At 49.2% G+C, this 4343-nt stretch overlaps 1 non-coding gene across 1 annotated transcript; it reads right to left on the bottom strand.

The window, feature by feature from the left end:
• Nucleotides 1–1091: 1091 nt before the first annotated feature.
• Nucleotides 1092–1181, bottom strand: LOC140428948 (U6atac minor spliceosomal RNA). Its single transcript, XR_011948952.1, has one exon. It is a non-coding gene; the product is annotated as a U6atac minor spliceosomal RNA (small nuclear RNA).
• Between the last annotated feature and the right edge of the window lie 3162 nt (nucleotides 1182–4343).

Here is a 4343-nt window from a genome sequence, read left to right as displayed (position 1 = left end):
GCTCAAGTTATTTAATATTAATTTCCTGACAAAGTCTTGCATCATAACATTCCCATAGTGAGTAAGTTGTTCTTCCCTGTAGTGATCATACGAACATCAACTGCAAACAACAAAATGAACCCTCAGAAAGATATGGAAATATTTTTATTGTTTAACCTGAATTTATTTTTCCACAGCTATGACGGACCCTACATAAAGATTAAAGTAATTATGTATAAATTCACTGCATGGAAGATAAAGCAGAGGATCTTCATTCCCCATTCCTTAAGCAACTGCTGGAACCTGAAATTATTCCAAAAATAACAAGGTACTTGTACACATTAAGAAAAACATTTTACAGAATTTAATGTTGGTGACGGCGGTCTTTCCCACTAGCTGGAGAACCAACTGGAGCCCAACTTCCTTTGTTGAAGGCCCCTCAGAATTAAGTGTTCATCAGGCACTTAACAAAACAGTGATGGGCCTTCCTGGGATTCAGGACCCTGGGGTGTAAATCCTGTCCCCTGAGAGTGGCTGCCGGCCTCTCCATTGCCCAAAAGCACCACTGGCAGCGGTGGCAGCTGCTGATAATGCACCCATCAGAGGTCAAGGGTTGCAGAGGGACCCCGGCCACAGGTGAGCATGGGCAGGATGGAGTTCGGAAGGATGGGTTCGTTGGCTGGACGTGTGGCAAGGGGCGGGGGGGGGGGACTCAGAAGAAAGAGCAGCGTGTGGTTTTCTGAGGCTCTATCCCCTTCCCAGTGAAGGCTCTCTCGATCAAGCTCTGAGTGGTTTTGAACAAGGGCCTTTGGAGACTGCAAGTAAACCCCACAGACCATTCACGAGTTTTCCCGTCCTGGATTTAATCGGGAAAAGGTGGGACGGTGTCAGGATTCCCACCCCATATCTTCCTGCCTGATTAAATGTCACACCCCCCCACCCCCCACCCCACCCCTGGCTCCAAACCCGCTACCGGGGGAGAGGTGTATATTACATTTTGACCATAGATCCAAAACCACAAATGATTCCTAACCTTTGAACCTGCATCAATTGAAGCAATAGACAGATTCGGACTAAGATACATAATTATCACTGTGTGATGGAGCTTGAACAAACAACAATTTGTGTGTTATGTAAGGCTACTGAGGCCCCTCCCAACCTCATCAAAGGGAATGCTTACTTTCTCTCCATTCACATAATAACCCAAACAACATCAACATAACCAGTTACAACAACATTTTCTCAGTGTGTCAACTGAGTGAATGTGCGGTTTTCTACAATAAAAGATAGAATAAAAACACTGTTGTTAAGTGACCACATGAATAAATATAATCTAACCAATGAACCATTTTGCATGCCACAGTCACTTTTGATGACACTAGTTAAAAGGCACAAAACTATTACCCTAGTCACTGTTTGTATATAAATGCTACACAGATTAGGAATTAAATGACAGTTTATAGAACTATAATAAGCTTAGCGGTAGCACAGCTTCTGCAATGGCAGATGTCAACCAGATATGCATGAGGAATAATTAATGGGGAAAGCAGAGCAAGTGGATGAACCAATATATTATCACACAGCAACTTATAGTTATTAGCTTACAACAGTTTCTGATCAATATATAACTTTACAAACTGAATAGTGAAAAGAAATGTCTCCAATGAAAATATTTTCAAAAGGCATCCTTCCATAAACAAGTTGTTAACATCTGGCAATTAGACCATGTGATCAATAACACCGGCTGGAGTTGAATGTTGAAGCAATGTGACTGGTGTTGAGAGTGTGTGGTTCGACCTCATTCACAGTAAGCTTAGTATTGCCTCAATTTCAGGAGCTATAGAATGAACCGCCCTGGACTCAAGGCATAAAACATCGAGGTGCATGTCAAGTTTGAATTACCTTACCCATAAAAATAATTCATAAAGATCGCAGCAGTGCAACAAAACAAAATCTTCCCAATCAAATCATGGACAATTTGGAAGGTACAAGTGGATTCTGCTTCCTTCAGAAGTGATTTATATCATATTGCATTCACAGAATCACAGAATTTACAGTGCAGAAGGAGGCTATTCGACCCATCGAGTCTGAACCGGCCCTTGGAAAGAGCACCCTACCTAACCCCACACTTCCACCCTATCCCCACACTTCCACCCTATCCCCGTAACCCCACCTTTCCTTACCTTTGTTTTGGACATTAAGGGCAATGTAGCATAGCCAATCCATCGACCCCTGCACATCTTCGGACTGTGGGAGGAAACCAGAGCAGACAAGGGGAAAACGTGCAGACTCCGTACAGATAGTGACCCAAGCCGGAATCGAACCTGGGACCCTGGTGCTGTGAAGCCATTGTGCTAACCACTATGCTACCATGCTGCCCTGTTTTCTAGTTTTCTCCTTTTGTTTCATTTTCCTCTCTTGAAGACTGATGTGTAATAGGTATTTGACAGACCCCTTAGTAATTTGCCCAAGTGCTCATTCTCATTGTATGGCTTAAGTCAGCAAACATCTGTAGATTGTGAACCAAGAAGAACATCACAAAACAGCCTGAAAGAAACACAGCAATTGTCTGAAATGCTCAGTGGGTCAGGCGTATGTAAGGAGAAAAGTAGGGTTAATGGGCTGGATTTTAAGAATTCTGGTTTCTCACCGTGCACCTTCAGCTGCATCGCTCTCATAATGCTCATTTTAGACCCAAATGACCTGGTTGTGAAGAAGGCAGACTCAGCGCCCAATTATTGACGGGAAGTGCTTCCAGAAAGTGAAAGCTGCTGACCTGGTGTCAGCTTCAAAGACAAGCGATAGCTTGCTTAAATCCCTTACAGGACCAGTAGCGCTGATGGGGCTGGAAGAGGCCAGGAGAAGATCCAGAGTTTACACCGCACAAGTAGGCCCATTAAAAAACAGCTTTACAACAAAGACAAATAAACTTTATTTGGTCCCAGGGCTAACCTGCCAGATATGCGCCAACTCTTCAGATTCACCAATGTAAAGTGTAAAAATTCCATTCAGCACTGTACTGGAAAGGCCCCTTTACAAGTTCCTAAAGGAACTTAAAGAGTCATTAATTGATGGCAAGCAAGATTCCCGTTCCCTCCCCCAGCAGCCCGTTAAAAATTGCAACTTTCTCCAGAGGCATTGGAATCCCATGACAACCCCGGGGACTTGGAAATCGTGCCCAAACTGGGTCCGCAGCCACTTTGAAAACGCAGCGAAATTATTCAAACCTGTCTCTTTTCAACAGAAAAACCTGGATTGGGATTCTCCATCAGCCGACACCTGGGGCAAGATTCTCCGACCCCCCACCGGGTCAGAGAATCGCCGGGGGCTGGCGTGAATCCTGCCCCCACCGGCTGCCGAAGTCTCCAGGCACCAGAGATTCGGCGGGGGCGGGAATCGCGCCGCGCCGGTTGACGGGCCCCCCCCCGCGCGATTCTCCGGCCCGGATGGGCCGAAGTCCCGCCGATAAAATGCCTGTCCCGCCGGCGTAAATTAAACCACCTACCTTACCGGCGGGACAAGGCGGCGCGGGCGGGCTCCGGGGTCCTGGGGGGGGCGCGGGGCGATCTGGAGCCAGGGGGTGCCCCCACGGTGGCCTGGCCGCGATCGGGGCCCACCGATCCGCGGGCGGGCCTGTGCCGTGGGGGCACTTTTTCCTTTCCGCCTCCGCCACGGTCTCCACCATGGCGGAGGCAGAAGAGACTCTCTCCACTGCTCATGCGCGGGAATGCTGTCAGCGGCCGCTGACGCTCCCGCGCATGCGCCGCCCAGAGATGTCATTTCTGCGCCAGCTGGCGGGGCACCAAAGGCCTTTTCCGCCAGCTGGCAGGGCGGAAATTCGTCCGGCGCCGACCTAGCCCCTCAAGGTTGGGGCTCGGCCCCCAAAGTTGCGGAGCATTCCGCACCTTTGGGGCGGCGCAATGACAGTCTGATTTGCGCCGTTTTGGGCGCCAGTCGGCGGACATCGCGCCGTTTCCGGAGAATTTCGCCCCAGATTCGGGAAACGCGATTGGGCAAAAAATCAGTTTGGACACCAAAATCATGGCAGGAGCTGGTTTCACACCAAATCTCAATTCTCCGTCGCCTCGGCAGCGGCATCAATGCTTGTACAGTAAACACCGTTGGCATATCATTAGTGGGCCTGACCCAGTATCCTCCGAGGCCTCCGCAATGCTCCGCCCCCACTGGGGTGAATTCCCAACGGGGCGCATGGCTGTTGAGGGAGAAAGAGAGGGTACGGAAAGTGTCCAAGATTGCCATAGTTTGCTGACAGTCATGCCGCTGGTCGGGGAGCTTGTGCCAGGTCCAGGGGGAGTAGCGGGGGGGGGGGGGGGTTGGCCAGGAGGTGGGTTGCTGGACCTGGG

This window comes from Scyliorhinus torazame, chromosome 8, assembly GCF_047496885.1.
Source record: "Scyliorhinus torazame isolate Kashiwa2021f chromosome 8, sScyTor2.1, whole genome shotgun sequence".
Classification (NCBI taxonomy): Eukaryota; Metazoa; Chordata; class Chondrichthyes; order Carcharhiniformes; family Scyliorhinidae; genus Scyliorhinus; species Scyliorhinus torazame.
Note: the sequence above shows the minus strand (reverse complement) of the source record. Positions and strands in the feature narration are given on the sequence as shown.